Here is a 20853-nt window from a genome sequence, read left to right on the forward strand (position 1 = left end):
ACAAGAATATAACTACTATAATACTGCCCCTATGTACAAGAATATACCTACTATAATACAGCCCCTATGTACAAGAATATAACTACTATAATACTGCCTCTATGTACAAGAATATAACTACTATAATAAGGCCCCCTATGTACAAGAATATAACTACTATAATACTGCCCCCTATGTACAAGAATATAACTACTATAATACTGCCCCCCTATATACAAGAATATAACTACTATAATACTGCCCCCTATGTACAAGAATATAACTACTATAGTACTGCCATTATGTACAAGAATATAATTACTATAATACTGCCCCTATGTGCAAGAATATAACTACTATAATACTGCCCCTATGTACAAGAATATAACTACTATAATACTGCCCCCTATGTACAAGAATATATCTACTATAATACTGCCCCCTATGTACAAGAATATAACTACTATAATACTGCCTCTATGTACAAGAATATAACTACTATAATAAGGCCCCCTATGTACAAGAATATAACTACTATAATACTGCCCCCTATGTACAAGAATATAACCACTATAATACTGCCCCCCTATATACAAGAATATAACCACTATAATACTGCCCCTATGTACAAGAATATAACTACTATAATACTGCCCCCTATGTGCAAGAATATAACCACTATAATACTGCCCCCTATGTACAAGAATATAACTACTATAATACTGCCCCCTCTGTACAAGAATATACCTACTATAATACAGCCCCTATGTACAAGAATATAACTACTATAATACTGCCTCTATGTACAAGAATATAACTACTATAATAAGGCCCCCTATGTACAAGAATATAACTACTATAATACTGCCCCCTATGTACAAGAATATAACTACTATAATACTGCCCCCCTATATACAAGAATATAACTACTATAATACTGCCCCCAATGTACAAGAATATAACTACTATAGTACTGCCACTATGTACAAGAATATAATTACTATAATACTGCCCCTATGTGCAAGAATATAACTACTATAATACTGCCCCTATGTACAAGAATATAACTACTATAATACTGCCCCCTATGTACAAGAATATATCTACTATAATACTGCCCCCTATGTACAAGAATATAACTACTATAATACTGCCTCTATGTACAAGAATATAACTACTATAATAAGGCCCCCTATGTACAAGAATATAACTACTATAATACTGCCCCCTATGTACAAGAATATAACTACTATAATACTGCCCCCCTATATACAAGAATATAACTACTATAATACTGCCCCTATGTACAAGAATATAACTACTATAGTACTGCCACTATGTACAAGAATATAATTACTATAATACTGCCCCTATGTGCAAGAATATAACTACTATAATACTGCCCCTATGTACAAGAATATAACTACTATAATACTGCTCCCTATGTACAAGAATATAACCACTATAATACTGCCCCCTATGTACAAGAATATAACCACTATAATACTGCCCCCTATGTACAAGAATATAACTACTATAATACTGCCCCCTCTGTACAAGAATATAACTACTATAATACTGCCCCTATGTACAAGAATATAACTACTATAATACTGCTCCCTATGTACAAGAATATAACCACTATAATACTGCCCCCTATGTACAAGAATATATCTACTATAATGCTGCTCCTATGTACAAGAATATAACTACTATAATACTGCCCCTATGTACAAGAATATAACTACTGTAATACTGCTCCCTATGTACAAGAATATAACCACTATAATAAGGCCCCCTATGTACAAGAATATAACTACTATAATACTGCCCCCTATGTACAAGAATATAACTACTATAATACTGCCCCCTATGTACAAGAATATAACTACTATAATACTGCCCCCTCTGTACAAGAATATAACTACTATAATACTGCCCCTATGTACAAGAATATAACTACTATAATACTGCTCCCTATGTACAAGAATATAACCACTATAATACTGCCCCCTATGTACAAGAATATATCTACTATAATGCTGCTCCTATGTACAAGAATATAACTACTATAATACTGCCCCTATGTACAAGAATATAACTACTGTAATACTGCTCCCTATGTACAAGAATATAACCACTATAATACTGCCCCCTATGTACAAGAATATAACTACTATAATACTGCCCCCTCTGTACAAGAATATAACTACTATAATACTGCCCCTATGTACAAGAATATAACTACTATAATACTGCTCCCTATGTACAAGAATATAACCACTATAATACTGCCCCCTATGTACAAGAATATATCTACTATAATACTGCCCCCTATGTACAAGAATATAACTACTATAATACTACCCTTATGTACAAGAATATAACTACTATAATACTGCCCCTATGTACAAGAATATATCTACTATAATACTGCCCCTATGTACAAGAATATATCTGCTATAATACTGCCCCTATGTACAAGAATATAACTACTATAATACTACCCTTATGTACAAGAATATAACTACTATAATACTGCCCCTATGTACAAGAATATATCTACTAGAATGCTGCTCCTATGTACAAGAATATATCTGCTATAATACTGCCCCTATGTAGAAGAATGTAACTACTATAATACTGCCCCCTATATACAAGAATATAACTACTATAATAAGGCCCCCTATGTACAAGAATATAACTACTATAATACTGCCCCTATGTACAAGAATATAATTACTATAATACTGCCCCTATGTGCAAGAATATAACTACTATAATACTGCCCCTATGTACAAGAATATAACTACTATAATACTGCCCCCTATGTACAAGAATATAACCACTATAATACTGCCCCCTATGTACAAGAATATAACTACTATAATACTGCCCCCTCTGTACAAGAATATAACTACTATAATACTGCCCCTATGTACAAGAATGTAACTACTATAATACTGCTCCCTATGTACAAGAATATAACCACTATAATACTGCCCCCTATATACAAGAATATATCTACTATAATGCTGCTCCTATGTACAAGAATATAACTACTATAATACTGCCCCTATGTACAAGAATATAACTACTATAATACTGCTCCCTATGTGCAAGAATATAACCACTATAATACTGCCCCCTATGTACAAGAATATAACTGCCCCCTCTGTACAAGAATATAACTACTATAATACTGCCCCTATGTACAAGAATATAACTACTATAATACTGCTCCCAATGTACAAGAATATAACCACTATAATACTGCCCCCTATGTACAAGAATATATCTACTATAATACTGCCCCCTATGTACAAGAGTATAACTACTATAATACTACCCTTATGTACAAGAATATAACTACTATAATACTGCCCCTATGTACAAGAATATATCTACTATAATACTGCCCCCTATGTACAAGAATATAACTACTATAATACTGCCTCTATGTACAAGAATATAACTACTATAATAAGGCCCCCTATGTACAAGAATATAACTACTATAATACTGCCCCCTATGTACAAGAATATAACTACTATAGTACTGCCATTATGTACAAGAATATAATTACTATAATACTGCCCCTATGTGCAAGAATATAACTACTATAATACTGCCCCTATGTACAAGAATATAACTACTATAATACTGCCCCCTATGTACAAGAATATATCTACTATAATACTGCCCCCTATGTACAAGAATATAACTACTATAATACTGCCTCTATGTACAAGAATATAACTACTATAATAAGGCCCCCTATGTACAAGAATATAACTACTATAATACTGCTCCCTATGTACAAGAATATAACCACTATAATACTGCCCCCTATGTACAAGAATATATCTACTATAATACTGCCCCCTATGTACAAGAGTATAACTACTATAATACTACCCTTATGTACAAGAATATAACTACTATAATACTGCCCCTATGTACAAGAATATATCTACTATAATACTGCCCCTATGTAGAAGAATGTAACTACTATAATACTGCCCCCTATATACAAGAATATAACTACTATAATAAGGCCCCCTATGTACAAGAATATAACTACTATAATACTGCCCCTATGTACAAGAATATAATTACTATAATACCTCCCCTATGTGCAAGAATATAACTACTATAATACTGCCCCTATGTACAAGAATATAACTACTATAATACTGCCCCCTATGTACAAGAATATAACTACTATAATACTGCCCCTATGTACAAGAATATATCTACTATAATACTGCCCCTATGTACAAGAATATATCTGCTATAATACTGCCCCTATGTACAAGAATATAACTACTATAATACTACCCTTATGTACAAGAATATAACTACTATAATACTGCCCCTATGTACAAGAATATATCTACTAGAATGCTGCTCCTATGTACAAGAATATATCTGCTATAATACTGCCCCTATGTAGAAGAATGTAACTACTATAATACTGCCCCCTATATACAAGAATATAACTACTATAATAAGGCCCCCTATGTACAAGAATATAACTACTATAATACTGCCCCTATGTACAAGAATATAATTACTATAATACTGCCCCTATGTGCAAGAATATAACTACTATAATACTGCCCCTATGTACAAGAATATAACTACTATAATACTGCCCCCTATGTACAAGAATATAACCACTATAATACTGCCCCCTATGTACAAGAATATAACTACTATAATACTGCCCCCTCTGTACAAGAATATAACTACTATAATACTGCCCCTATGTACAATAATGTAACTACTATAATACTGCTCCCTATGTACAAGAATATAACCACTATAATACTGCCCCCTATATACAAGAATATATCTACTATAATGCTGCTCCTATGTACAAGAATATAACTACTATAATACTGCCCCTATGTACAAGAATATAACTACTATAATACTGCTCCCTATGTGCAAGAATATAACCACTATAATACTGCCCCCTATGTACAAGAATATAACTGCCCCCTCTGTACAAGAATATAACTACTATAATACTGCCCCTATGTACAAGAATATAACTACTATAATACTGCTCCCTATGTACAAGAATATAACCACTATAATACTGCCCCCTATGTACAAGAATATATCTACTATAATACTGCCCCCTATGTACAAGAGTATAACTACTATAATACTACCCTTATGTACAAGAATATAACTACTATAATACTGCCCCTATGTACAAGAATATATCTACTATAATACTGCCCCCTATGTACAAGAATATAACTACTATAATACTACCCTTATGTACAAGAATATAACTACTATAATACTGCCCCTATGTACAAGAATATAACTACTATAATACTGCCCCCTATGTACAAGAATATAACTACTATAATACTGCCCCCCTATATACAAGAATATAACTACTATAATACTGCCCCCTATGTACAAGAATATAACTACTATAGTACTGCCATTATGTACAAGAATATAATTACTATAATACTGCCCCTATGTGCAAGAATATAACTACTATAATACTGCCCCTATGTACAAGAATATAACTACTATAATACTGCCCCCTATGTACAAGAATATATCTACTATAATACTGCCCCCTATGTACAAGAATATAACTACTATAATACTGCCTCTATGTACAAGAATATAACTACTATAATAAGGCCCCCTATGTACAAGAATATAACTACTATAATACTGCTCCCTATGTACAAGAATATAACCACTATAATACTGCCCCCTATGTACAAGAATATATCTACTATAATACTGCCCCCTATGTACAAGAGTATAACTACTATAATACTACCCTTATGTACAAGAATATAACTACTATAATACTGCCCCTATGTACAAGAATATAACTACTATAATACTGCCCCTATGTACAAGAATATATCTACTATAATACTGCCCCTATGTACAAGAATATAACTACTATAATACTGCCCCTATGTACAAGAATATATCTACTAGAATGCTGCTCCTATGTACAAGAATATATCTGCTATAATACTCTCCCTATGTACAAGAATGTAACTACTATAATACTGCCCCCTATATACAAGAATATAACTACTACAATAAGGCCCCCTATGTACAAGAATATAACTACTATAATACTGCCCCTATGTACAAGAATATATCTACTATAATACTGCCCCTATGTACAAGAATATAACTACTATAATACTACCCTTATGTACAAGAATATAACTACTATAATACTGCCCCTATGTACAAGAATATATCTACTATAATACTGCCCCTATGTACAAGAATATAACTACTATAATACTGCCCCTATGTACAAGAATATATCTACTATAATACTGCCCCTATGAACAAGAATATAACTACTATAATACTACCCTTATGTACAAGAATATAACTACTGTAATACTGCCCCTATGTACAAGAATATATCTACTAGAATGCTACTCCTATGTACAAGAATATATCTGCTATAATACTGCCCCTATGTACAAGAATGTAACTACTATAATACTGCCCCCTATATGCAAGAATATAACTACTATAATAAGGCCCCCTATGTACAAGAATATAACTACTGTAATACTGCCCCCCTATATACAAGATCATAACTACTATAATACTGCCTCTATGTACAAGAATATAACTACTATAGTACTGCCACTATGTACAAGAATATAATTACTATAATACTGCCCCTATGTGCAAGAATATAACTACTATAATACTGCCCCTATGTACAAGAATATATCTACTATAATGTTGCTCCTATGTACAAGAATGTAACTACTATAATAATGCCCCTATATACAAGAATATAACTACTATAATACTGCCCCCTATGTACAAGAATATAACTACTATAATACTGCCCCTATGTGCAAGAATATAACTACTTTAATACTGCCCCTATGTACAAGAATATATCTACTATAATACTGCCCCTATGTACAAGAATATAACTACTATAATACTGCTCCTATGTACAAGAATATAACTACTATAATACTGCCCCCTATGTACAAGAATATAACTACTTTAATACTGCCCCTATGTATGTATGTATGTATGTCTGTGTGTATGATACTGGATGTAGTGTATATCTTACCCAGGAAATTACCTGGGTGCGATGTTGCTGTGGCAGGCCAGATGGTGAGCTAACTCAGCTGAGAGAGTTTGCCTAAATTACAGCCACATAGAAGGCTGAAGAACCCTTCAGCAGGAGGATGGTGGCCTGAGGAGTAACATGCTGTGGTGTGAGCTGGATATGGAGGATGGTGCAAACTAAAGACCAGTGACTGGAGCTTCAAGCCCCTGGTAGTGTGAGTCAGGGAGAACGTATGTTAGTAATTGCCCAGACGGGAAGTGTTTATTGTTTTCTGTTGTATGTTTCTTTGCAAGTCTCTGGCTGAAAATAAAAGCTTCACATTTACTTTATATGGACTGGTTTTGGTCTGTCACCGACGTGCCGCTCTATAATGCTTGCAGCATGTTACAGTGTATACATTCCATGCTCCATATATTATGTTCTATTACAGGAGACATTGACCGTGAACTCTATCCTGAGTATCAGAAGTGACATTCACCCTGGTAGAAGAAACTGAGATAAGATTGTGCTGTTATTGATCCTCGTTATGTTTCTTGAACATTTGTTCTTTGGTAAACCCCAAAACAATGAGAACCCCAAGATTATCAAGATTATGCGACGGCACCATGATCCCGGGAGCCGGCGGCATGATCCCGGGCGTCGGCGGCATGATCCCGGGAGCCGGCGGCATGATCCCGGGCGTCGGCGGCATGATCCCGGGCGTCGGCGGCATGATCTCGGGTGTCGGTGCCATGATCCCGGGAGTCGGCGGCATGATCCCGGGCGTCGGCGCCATGATCCTGCCCCCCGGGAGTCAGCACCATTATTCCGCACCATTGGCGTCAACACCATAACCCTGCACCCCGAGTGTTGGCGTCATAACACTGCACCCCGAGTCTCAGCGTCATGACCCCACATCCCTGGCGTCAGCATCCATTACTCCTCCAGTACAGGTTTCTTTCCTTTGTTCCTGTATTGTACACATTGAACCTTACACATATTTTCACTTTCTGTTTATTTTATTTATTTTTATTGACCATTTGACATTTATTTGTTTTTCTCTGTATTATCCTGATTGATCACACTGCGCTCGGCTCATCAGAGGTCGGATCAGGATCCTTCATTCCCGTCAGCGTCATCTCTCCATGAACTCCAGGTTAATGGGTTTGCTCGGCACTAGGACAATTCTCACCATTGGTTTTATTTCTTCCTCTTGGGGATTGTAGTGAACCTCAAACATCTTTATTATCTGTAAGATATGACATTGTGTATTATTACAGTCACTGCTATATAGAGGTTTTGTGCCGTTAAATCACCCATGGCTCCTGCTTGGTTTCCTTACACCCGGGGCATCACCTCTAACCTGCAAAGTATTGCACCGAGTGTACACTGATCAGCTTATAAAGATTTGTAGTTTATAGATCCAATCGTATCTTAGCTATTTATCTGCATCATTGCAAATTATCCATGTACTACTACCCTGCCAGGACCTTCCACTCCATAGACCTTCACTGGTCACCGTTGTGTCAACAAACTCAGTAAATAAATCAGTAGTGATAAGACTAAACTTTATAATATATCTTATCAGAGAAATCTGCTCATTTCTACACATATGAGCCCCTTTCCCCCAACTACAACCTTCCTGAACTCTGCTTTCATAATGAAATAATGCTAAAATCCTGGAAAATTCCTGGGGGATGAGATTACCTCTAAGAAGCGAGAGAGAGGTGAAAGGAGAAGAGAGAATAAGTATTTATCTAATCCCACAGCAGGATGTACTGATACACTGCTCAATTCTGCAGTTTAACATCCTCCATGCTGCTGTTTTCCAGTAAGTTTTTTTTCACACCCCAGAGCTAGATTCACAACTACACTGCTCAGTCCTACTGTATAGTGTTCTCCATGCTGCTGTATAATGTCCTCCATGCTGCGGTATAATGTCCTCCATGCTGCTGTATAGTGTTCTCCATGCTGCTGTATAATGTCCTCCATGCTGCTGTATAATGTCCTCCATGCTGCTGTACAATGTCCTCCATGCTGCTGTATAATGTCCTCCATGCTACTGTATAATGTCCTCCATGCTGCTGTATAATGTCCTCCATGCTGCTGTATAATGTCCTTCATGCTGCTGTATAGTGTCCTCCATGCTGCTGTACAATATCCTCCATGCTGCTGTATAATGTCCTCCATGCAGCTGCTGCTGTTTCTCAGCATGTGCTACATAAACACAGGACAGCAGAAATCCCTCATATCCTGTGTATGGGGACATCAGAGCAGCCAGTCTAAACCCATCAGCTCAGAGACAATTGATAAATACAGATATGGTGAAATGTCCATGATATAAGTCGAATAATATCCAGAAATAGTGTTATTCCTCATATAAACAGTATTCTCATTCTGAGCAGACACCTGAGATGACAATTATGCATTAAACCTAGTTTTCAATATTGTTTTACTTTAGTGTTGTGTTGTGTTGCCTTTAGATGAGGTATAATTAATGGTATCATTGTAATACTGTATGACATCCCATTTTTCTTTTTGGGGGGCAGCCACCTAAAAACAGATGATGGATACCAGCCCCTGCCTGCGCTGCTCCGTAGCATGCATGATCCCTGCTCATGCAGTGCAGACTCGTGTGAAGTACTTACCCGAGCTAAGGCCAAATGCATCTCCAACTCGGCAATCCTCCGACCAACGCAGGCTCGGACCCCAAACCCAAACGGAATGGAGCTGAAAGGGTGGTGCTTCATCCTTCCACCACGCAACCATCTACTGGGCAGGAACTTATCTGGTTGCTCAAAGTTGTTCTCATCCCGGGAGATGGCGTAGTGATTCAGGACAAATTGTGTCTGCGGGATTAGAGATTGCATAAGGAGAAGTAAATGACCTGGATTCACAGCTACACTGCTGAGTACTGATGTATAATGTCCTCCATTCTGCTGAATCTGAACATGGGCTACATAGAGACAGGAGAGCAGGAATCCCTCATGTCTGTGTGTGCTGTGTATGGGAGACAAAGCAGATAAGATATAGAGTTTGTAGAGTGGAAAATTGGTGAACAATGCACTATACAAGTCATTTAATGGCCATAAATAGTGTGATTCCTCATGTACATACAATGCTGCATTGTCACAGTTTCGCTGTGCGGAGCATGTTGCAGTTAGAATGCTTTTGTCATGGCTCCGTTGTGCGGAGCATTTTGCATTTGAAAATGCTCTGCTATGTGTCTTGTGCACTTGCTTACAGGTGGTCTTTCAGCGCTAGGGTCCACACTGGTTATGGGAGGTGTCTTCACAGATGCGCCTCATTCCTGGTAATTGCTCTGTTTCTTTACTGGGCTTGCTCTGTCTGAACTACGCCAGTCGTACTTTCTGTTTCCTCAGTGTGCTCTTGGCTCCTGTCTGGTGTAAGTGGTCTGATCTTGGCTTCTGACCTCGGACCTCTTCCTGAACATGTCTCTGTCTGCTCGCTAAACCTTATACATTACCTCCTGGCTTCTGACTTCAGACCTCTTCCTGACCACGTCTCTGTCTACCCCCTGAACCTTATACATTACCTCCTGGCTTTCTGACTTAGACCTCTTCCTGATCACATCTCTGTCTTCTCTCTGACCCTTATACGTTACCTCCTGGCTTTTCTGACTGTAGTGTCTAGCATCACATGCATATTCTAACTAGTTCCTTGCAGTAACAGGTGAGCATTATATTTCATTTTGGGCATCTTTGTGTAACACACAGCGATTGTGCCTGTGATTACAGCGGGTCTCATCTCATCTTATTTCATACAATGAGAGCAACTACCTGCAGTCACCACTAGAGGGAGCACAATACACACCCAGTGGAGTTAATATTTGCTGTATAACATTTGATGCACTGAGCTCCCCCTAGTGGTAGCAGCAGGCAGATAGGAATTTATCATTCAACTCTGATAAATTTGAAAATTCGGCTTTATTATGAAAAATGGTATTATGCATGAATTTTAATAAGAAAAATCTAAAATTTGGTGGATCCCTTAGTGCAGCAGGACTTCTGGTCGGACTGTTATAAGGGCTATTTTTATTAAACAATGAGACCAGTGCAATTAAAGGGTTAACAGAAGGTCATGTAATTTTATAGAAACAGTGCCAGGCCTCTGTATGGGTTGTGTCCAGTATTTCAGATTGGCCACATGAATTGCAGACATGAACCACAATTGAAAAAACACAAAAACCTGAGCTGAAACAGTGTTCAGTAAACATGCAACATTAAGCATGTGAATTGCAGCCTTAAGACTAGAAAAAACCAAGGAGAAAAATTGTATGAAAAATACCCTGAATATAAATAAATAAATTGCAAGTGCTTAATAACAGGGTACTTAGTGTATACATTTTTGCAAAAAGGTAAAAAGCTGTCTCACCTCGTCACGGTGTACCCATCTGAGACAGTCCCTAACCTACTGAAGTTAAAAACATTATCAATACCTGACTTGTGTCATGTCAGAACTCCAAAATGGATGGTGGCAAGTGGTTAGCTGTGTCCCAGATAAAATACACAGCAAAGTGAGACGCAATCAGCTGTTCAGTCTCAGTACTAGGAGGGCTGCACCCCCAACTTGCAACCAAGCAAGAAAACATACAAAAAACACAAAAACCTGAGCTGAAACAGTGTTCAGTAAACATGCAACATTAAGCATGTGAATTGCAGCCTTAAGACTAGAAAAAACCAAGGAGAAAAATTGTATGAAAAATACCCTGAATATAAATAAATAAATTGCAAGTGCTTAATAACAGGGTACTTAGTGTATACATTTTTGCAAAAAGGTAAAAAGCTGTCTCACCTCGTCACGGTGTACCCATCTGAGACAGTCCCTAACCTACTGAAGTTAAAAACATTATCAATACCTGACTTGTGTCATGTCAGAACTCCAAAATGGATGGTGGCAAGTGGTTAGCTGTGTCCCAGATAAAATACACAGCAAAGTGAGACGCAATCAGCTGTTCAGTCTCAGTACTAGGAGGGCTGCACCCCCAACTTGCAACCAAGCAAGAAAACATACAAAAAACACAAAAACCTGAGCTGAAACAGTGTTCAGTAAACATGCAACATTAAGCATGTGAATTGCAGCCTTAAGACTAGAAAAAACAAGGAGAAAAATTGTATGAAAAATACCCTGAATATAAATAAATAAATTGCAAGTGCTTAATAACAGGGTACTTAGTGTATACATTTTTGCAAAAAGGTAAAAAGCTGTCTCACCTCGTCACGGTGTACCCATCTGAGACAGTCCCTAACCTACTGAAGTTAAAAACATTATCAATACCTGACTTGTGTCATGTCAGAACTCCAAAATGGATGGTGGCAAGTGGTTAGCTGTGTCCCAGATAAAATACACAGCAAAGTGAGACGCAATCAGCTGTTCAGTCTCAGTACTAGGAGGGCTGCACCCCCAACTTGCAACCAAGCAAGAAAGCATACAAAAAACACAAAAACCTGAGCTGAAACAGTGTTCAGTAAACATGCAACATTAAGCATGTGAATTGCAGCCTTAAGACTAGAAAAAACCAAGGAGAAAAATTGTATGAAAAATACCCTGAATATAAATAAATAAATTGCAAGTGCTTAATAACAGGGTACTTAGTGTATACATTTTTGCAAAAAGGTAAAAAGCTGTCTCACCTCGTCACGGTGTACCCATCTGAGACAGTCCCTAACCTACTGAAGTTAAAAACATTATCAATACCTGACTTGTGTCATGTCAAGACTCCAATATGGATGGTGGCAAGTGGTTAGCTGTGTCCCAGATAAAATACACAGCAAAGTGAGACGCAATCAGCTGTTCAGTCTCAGTACTAGGAGGGCTGCACCCCCAACTTGCAACCAAGCAAGAAAACATACAAAAAACACAAAAACCTGAGCTGAAACAGTGTTCAGTAAACATGCAACATTAAGCATGTGAATTACAGCCTTAAGACTAGAAAAAACCAAGGAGAAAAATTGTATGAAAAATACCCTGAATATAAATAAATAAATTGCAAGTGCTGCAATTCACATGCTTAATGTTGCATGTTTACTGAACACTGTTTCAGCTCAGGTTTTTGTGTTTTTTGTATGTTTTCTTGCTTGGTTGCAAGTTGGGGGTGCAGCCCTCCTAGTACTGAGACTGAACAGCTGATTGCGTCTCACTTTGCTGTGTATTTTATCTGGGACACAGCTAACCACTTGCCACCATCCATTTTGGAGTTCTGACATGACACAAGTCAGGTATTGATAATGTTTTTAACTTCAGTAGGTTAGGGACTGTCTCAGATGGGTACACCGTGACGAGGTGAGACAGCTTTTTACCTTTTTGCAAAAATGTATACACTAAGTACAATGTTATTAAGCACTTGCAATTTATTTATTTATATTCAGGGTATTTTTCATACAATTTTTCTCCTTGGTTTTTTCTAGTCTTAAGGCTGCAATTCACATGCTTAATGTTGCATGTTTACTGAACACTGTTTCAGCTCAGGTTTTTGTGTTTTTTGTATGTTTTCTTGCTTGGTTGCAAGTTGGGGGTGCAGCCCTCCTAGTACTGAGACTGAACAGCTGATTGCGTCTCACTTTGCTGTGTATTTTATCTGGGACACAGCTAACCACTTGCCACCATCCATTTTGGAGTTCTGACATGACACAAGTCAGGTATTGATAATGTTTTTATCTTCAGTAGGTTAGGGACTGTCTCAGATGGGTACACCGTGACGAGGTGAGACAGCTTTTTACCTTTTTGCAAAAATGTATACACTAAGTACCCTGTTATTAAGCACTTGCAATTTATTTATTTATATTCAGGGTATTTTTCATACAATTTTTCTCCTTGGTTTTTTCTATGAACCACAATTGGAAACAAACACAAAGGTTATAGGTCTGACTGAATCTCAGACAGCCCCTTTAAGAGACTTGCCACAAATTAGCATTACTTACATTTTTTGGAAACTCATAGTCCCCAATGATGACTTTGTTTTCATTTATGATCCTGGCGTTGATGGGCACGACGGGGTACAGTCTGCAGAACAGATCGCACAGTATCAATTATCCCTGTATGTCATAGTGTACAGAAAATAACAAATTGTATCCAGAATTGTGAATGCAGCTCTGGATGTAACTAGAGTATACGATGCTCCCTACAATCTGTCTGTTCCAGCATCAGTCTGTCATTTCATCACACTCACCACAAACAAGAGCTAATAAGAGTTGTGTCATTAACCCCTTACTGAGCACTGACCAACATATACGTCATCAGCGTGGGGCAGGTCTCGGTGGAGCGGTGGTGGCGGCACAGGAGCTGTTCTCACATAATGACCATCTGAACTGTTGAACTGACCCAAACCATAAACTTATCACATTCATAACCTGCACAGTAAACTGCAAACATCACCAGCAGAATTCTAGTTTTGGCTCATCAGCAATAATTAAAAAGAAATAATGAATTTCTGCCCTGATGTGACTGCAGGATACCGAGGGACAGGGGCCTCCTATACTGTCCCTCATACTGTCATCCCAGGCTATCCCTGACCTCCGGATAGACCTGAAGGTGGAGAAGCCAGAGCCCCGTGCCTCACTATTCTCCTGACCAGATCTAATCTGTTAGCCCCAGAGAAGAGGCAGGAGTGTGATAGAAACAGAGATAAAGACAGATAGGGGGAAACCAAAACTCTCACACACTGCAAACCCAGAGGAATAAAAAGTAAGAGACTAAAGAGAAAAGCAAGAGCAGGAAGGCAGTAACAAAAAGGACAAAGGATTAACACCACAACCGCTCACAGCAACAAAGTACTACCACCACCAGTAAGTCTGGTTCTCAACACCTCACCAGATCAGTATAGAGAAGCCATAGCTGGCATTAATGGAATAGTCCAGCCAGCATATACAGGAGGGAAGAGAATATGACTGGCTCCCCAACAGTATGTGATCAAAGGAGACTAACAAGCAGCCCAGCAGAGATTAACTCTTGCTAGCCTGCCTATGTTTGTTGGCCGTCTCCCTGCGCTGATCACAGACATCAAAGAAATTAGCAGTTAAAGTGGCAGAATCTGAACTTTCCTCAGATCCTGATGCCGCCATGACAGGTGGCGATGCCTGCACAAACCTGAATATACAACATCTGGTCCCTCAAAAATAGAAGCCCTCACTCATCTGCAGATGGCATCATAAAAATGAAAAACATGTTAAAAAATAGTTTTTATGGTGCAAAAATAATAAAACAAACTATAGAAATGTAGTATAATCGTATCACTTATTCTGGAGCGGAAGCCACAATCACATCATTACTGCTTTTTGCTATCCTGCCCCTTTGAAAAAGAATCCTTTTTATTTTATTCTTCGCTAATTTTTTTTTTCTCATTTTTCCACAACAGCTGCATACGGGCTGGCTGGTTGTTTGTGGGATTTGTACCATCGTCCCCTTTACCATATAATATAGCAAAAATGGGAAAAAAATCCAAGGGATGTGAAAAGGTGAAAAAATGAAATGCTACCATTTTGTATCTTGTTTGTACTTCATCCTTAAGGTCAGTGCAGCATCCCCTGAAGAAAAAACGCTTGAAATGTGCGTCGGGACATAGCGGTACTGTCACGCTCACGATGTCCCAGCAGCCCTCCTTACCCACTGAGCCGGTTCCTGCATCGCACCACCGCTCCATACCCACTGATCCAGTCGTACCTGCATTGCACCACCGCTCTGTACCCACTGATCCAGTCGCACCTGCATCGCACCACCGCTCCGTACCCACTGATCCGGCCTCACCGTCATTGCACTGCTCCTTACCCACTGATCCACTCCACGTGTCCACCGGTCATGGCTACCGCTCCCGCTCGTGCTCTCCTGTGTCCTGGTCTCATGAGTCTGACTCTGAGTATTAGCCTCATGCCTCTGTATAGGACCAGGCCGCGCCCACTCTCCTGGTTTTATGGGCCCAGCACACCTGAAGCAGGAAGTGACCTACGGCTGTGCTGGATATATAAGACTTGCCCTTCCATAGGGGCGTTGCCTGATCAACGTGTCTGGAAGCTTTGTCTTTTGAGCTAGGTGCTCAGGCCCCCTGGTGCCGTGTCCTGTAGACTCCTTGTCTTTGCTCCCTGGTACCTGTGCCTGTTTCCTTACCGTCCTGAAGAACTCTGTGACTCTGCTGACCTGGTTATACCTGTCCCTGCCACGCCAGTGCTCCGGCTGCCGTGTACCCTGCCCCCCGGTGGGATACTCGGTCCAGTGGATCCACCTCCTGGGCCCATCAGTCCTCTCAGCCCTGACAGATTGATCAGGCCATGGATCCCGCTGGAGCACAAACATCGGAGCTGGCCGAACTACGCCAGGAACTGGTGCAACAGCGTGACACCTTACACCGCATACTAAAGTTCCTGACGTCTGTGGACCACCGGTTGTACACATTACAGACTGCCGCCTCGTCTCGGTCCACGCAGCAAACGGCGTCCGGATCTGAACCTGCTGTCTCCGCAACTTCGCAACTTCGCCTCGCTGCCCCGCCTCGCTATGCTGGGGACCCCAAGAACTGCCGGGGGTTTTTGAACCAGTGCTCCCTGCATTTCAAGTTACTTCCTCATTTGTTTGTCTCAGACCAGGCTAAAGTGGCGTTCCTGATGTCACACTTGGAAGGCGAAGCTCTAGCCTGGATTAACCCCCTGTGGGAGAATGAGGATCCAGTGACCACTGACATCCGGGAATTCCTGCACGCTTTCCGAGGTACATTCGATGAACCCGGACGTGCCACCACGGTGACCTCTTCGCTCCTCCGGCTACGCCAAGGGACCCTGACCGTCGGCCAATACGCCATCCAGTTCCGCACGCTCGCCTCTGAGCTGGGCTGGAACAATGAGGCCTTGACGGCGGCCTTTTGGGAAGGACTCTCTGGCCGCGTCAAAGACGAGCTTGCTGGCCGTGACGTTCCACGCACCTTGGACGCTTTAATATCCTTAGCCACCCGGATTGACCTCCGTTTCCAGGAACGAACCAAAGAGGTATTCCGGGAGAAGCGACCACCCCGTCACGCCTTGTCCCCGCAGAGGCCTACCGCTCCTTTGCCCCTGCCTTCCTGTGACATGTTTCCGGAACCCATGCAAATCGACCGACTGAACCAAGCCAAGCAACGCCGTGCAGAACGGCTCGCCCTGGGCCTGTGCTTCTATTGTGGAGACGGGTCACACATGCTTCGGACATGCCCTGAGAAACCTGGTAGACCCCCGGCCCAAGGGATGGTGGGAACCGCTACCCTGGGCACCGGATCCCCTCCGTTCCACTTACACAGACTGTCCAGGTGACGACGAAGAAGACTAGGTTCACAGCAGAGGCCCACATCGATTCTGGGGCGGCGGGTAATTTCATACGCCAGTCTGCAGTGGACCGATACCAGGTACCTGTGATCCCGCTTGCCAAGCCCCTCTGGTTCGCCTCCGTGGACGGCAAACTGCTATACGAACCTGTCCGATATACCACTGAACCAGTGAGACTCCAGGTTGGCACTGTGCATACTGAGACCATCACCTTCTATGTGATCCCGAGGATGGCTCCTGAGCTCCTGTTGGGCCTACCCTGGCTTCAACTCCATGACCCTGCCATTAGTTGGCACTCTGGCGCTATTACTCGCTGGGGGTCCTGGTGTCATGACCACTGCCTACAGCCCGTTCCTCGGCCCCTGTCACCTGAACCTGCTATGCCGCTGGAAGAAGAAGAGGCGACGACGCAGTCCAGCGGTGTACCACAGCTCCTGGCACTTGTGCCTGTGGTGCCACCGGACCCAGAAGCAGAGTCGACGCAGTCCAGCGTCGTGCCACCATCCCTGGCACTTGAGACTTTGATGCCCCCTGCTACTGAGGATGACACACTATCCTGTACCCGGTCCGAGACGCCCGAACCGGTCGCCCACGACTCCAGTCCTGCTTCTGACTGTCTTCCCCTATCCGTTGCCTCCGTTGCCGCTGACTTGGGTTCTCCAATACGGGACATAGTGGCCATGAAAACGGTCCGGGGTAGGCAGTCCTTCCTGGTCGATTGGGTGGATTGCGGTCCCGAGGCTCGGTCCTGGTTGTCCCGGAAGTACGTTGCTGCCCCTCTTCGGCGCGCCTACATGTCCCGGCCGCGGGGAGGGGGGCTTCAAGGGGGGGGGTACTGTCACGCTCACGATGTCCCAGCAGCCCTCCTTACCCACTGAGCCGGTTCCTGCATCGCACCACCGCTCCATACCCACTGATCCAGTCGTACCTGCATTGCACCACCGCTCTGTACCCACTGATCCAGTCGCACCTGCATCGCACCACCGCTCCGTACCCACTGATCCGGCCTCACCGTCATTGCACTGCTCCTTACCCACTGATCCACTCCACGTGTCCACCGGTCATGGCTACCGCTCCCGCTCGTGCTCTCCTGTGTCCTGGTCTCATGAGTCTGACTCTGAGTATTAGCCTCATGCCTCTGTATAGGACCAGGCCGCGCCCACTCTCCTGGTTTTATGGGCCCAGCACACCTGAAGCAGGAAGTGACCTACGGCTGTGCTGGATATATAAGACTTGCCCTTCCATAGGGGCGTTGCCTGATCAACGTGTCTGGAAGCTTTGTCTTTTGTGCTAGGTGCTCAGGCCCCCTGGTGCCGTGTCCTGTAGACTCCTTGTCTTTGCTCCCTGGTACCTGTGCCTGTTTCCTTACCGTCCTGAAGAACTCTGTGACTCTGCTGACCTGGTTATACCTGTCCCTGCCACGCCAGTGCTCCGGCTGCCGTGTACCCTGCCCCCCGGTGGGATACTCGGTCCAGTGGATCCACCTCCTGGGCCCATCAGTCCTCTCAGCCCTGACAGGTACACAGAACATCCCTATCCCTAACCATCATTAAGGTATATTGAATCTAGCAATTTTTTTGCACTTCACAAGCACTTTATGTTTATATGCTGTTTCTGCTTCATTCCTTTTTACCATGTATATATAGCAATATATACAAAGAAAAGCACTTTTGCACTTTATTTATTATTGATTTATATGCTATATATTAATGGTAGTATATACATTTTGGTCAGTACACTGTATATTTATATTTTCCGTTTTACCGTTGCTGCATTATTGTGGGCTTTTTGATCCTGTCCTTTACATTTATTTCTATGAATATATACTTTATGTATTTTTAACAAAAATTTGTGAATAAAAATTAACATTTTAAAGTAAAGACACCAATCCTTTTTTATGAACCCCCTGCGGTTTTTAAAGGTATTTTTTGATTATCAGTAGATTCAGTAGATTCCACCAATACTAGATTTATACTTATTGTGTGACTTTAATTATTTTATTTCTTAATATATTGTGAACATTTTTCTTTTTTTTTTTGTTTTTTTGTGAACATTTTCTGAAACCTGGATATTTATTATTTTATTTTTCTGTTTCTTTTTTTTTTTACATACTAAGCTGTAGATTTTACATTGCTGGGGCGGATATGACATTTTAATAGTTTTTTTATTCCATGCAATTGGGTAAATGATCGGCCAAAAAATAGAAAAATTCTGGGGTTTCCTCTTTCTCTTTCTTTTGTCATTCAACTTATGGTATTAATAATTTTATATTTTGATAGATTGGACTTTTACAGACTCAGTGATATTAATTGCACTTTATTTATGTATTTATTTATTTAATTTATTTTTGCTTTATTTTTGAATTTGGAATAAGAGGAGTGAATCATACATTTTTTTTTTTAAAAAATTTAAACAAGTATTTAATATTTTACTTTATTTTTTTCAGTCCCTTAAGGTACTGCAAGCTGTGATCATTGGGGTGTATAGGAAATTAAGTGTCTGTGGTCACAGCCTTCGGCTGGATAGTTCAAGAGGTAGATGCTTTAAGACACGTTGGTATTTTTTTTTTTTCTTGAATTTTTTTGAATCTTTTTGGTAATTTCCTGAGTGCTCGGTTGTTGTTTTTCCTTACTGGGATTTTTTTTTTTAAAATAATTTTTCTAACTTTTTTTGTGGCGTCTTTTGTATTCTTCACCATTAAACAATGAATGGAACGGAGGCTTCTTAAGCGAAAAAACTCAACAAGATGCCTGCCCGCAGTGGCATAGCTAGAATGCAATGGGCCACGATGCAAATTCTGGTCACCCTTTTGAACGTTGGTTCAGAGGTATGGGCACCTCGTCTTCTGCGCGTCTTTTGAGCCTTCACATTGACTTCTATTATAAAGTACAGAATGTCTAGAGAGCAGAAGACGACAGAACGATGGAGCGGTCACTGCTTTTAGACAATTGGAGTCTTTTGACACCTAAAGTGGTTAAAAGATGCTGAAACAAGGCATGACAATAGTATTTGTTTCTCTTTGTTGTCATTGGCCTCCAAATGATTGATGTGTGGCTTGTGATATGTTGAATATTAAAAAGAAAAAAAATAAATAAAATGAATAATAAGAATAATAATAAAAAAATATATAAAGATGCTGAAATAAATGCACATGAACAGCGAGCTGCTTTGCATAGAAATGCAGATATTCATTTTAGGGCAGTTTTTTTTCGGTAATCGGTGCAGACCCGCTGAAGCAGACGTCTTGTGCACATATCCTAACAATTCCTACGAACATTGGTGGAGACAGACAGAAAAAGGCCCCTGTGCAAGAACAATATTTGGGCCCTTTTCAGTCCAATAGCTCCTTAAAATGCCCAATTCCACCGCTTTTGGCGCTGGATGTGGCCCCCAGTCCTCTTGGGTCCCTGTGCGGCTGCACATGTTACCCCAATGATATGTCCGCCCCTGCCTACGAAGCCCAGCTACAAGGAT

General features: G+C 40.7%; 1 pseudogene; it reads right to left on the bottom strand.

Annotated features, from left to right (window-relative positions):
- Positions 1-8084: 8084 nt before the first annotated feature.
- The window catches only part of LOC142244949 (sterol 26-hydroxylase, mitochondrial-like), a 31029-nt pseudogene continuing 18260 nt past the window's right edge, over positions 8085-20853 (bottom strand).

The sequence above is a fragment of the Anomaloglossus baeobatrachus genome, chromosome 7 (genome assembly GCF_048569485.1).
Source record: "Anomaloglossus baeobatrachus isolate aAnoBae1 chromosome 7, aAnoBae1.hap1, whole genome shotgun sequence".
NCBI lineage: Eukaryota > Metazoa > Chordata > Amphibia > Anura > Aromobatidae > Anomaloglossus > Anomaloglossus baeobatrachus.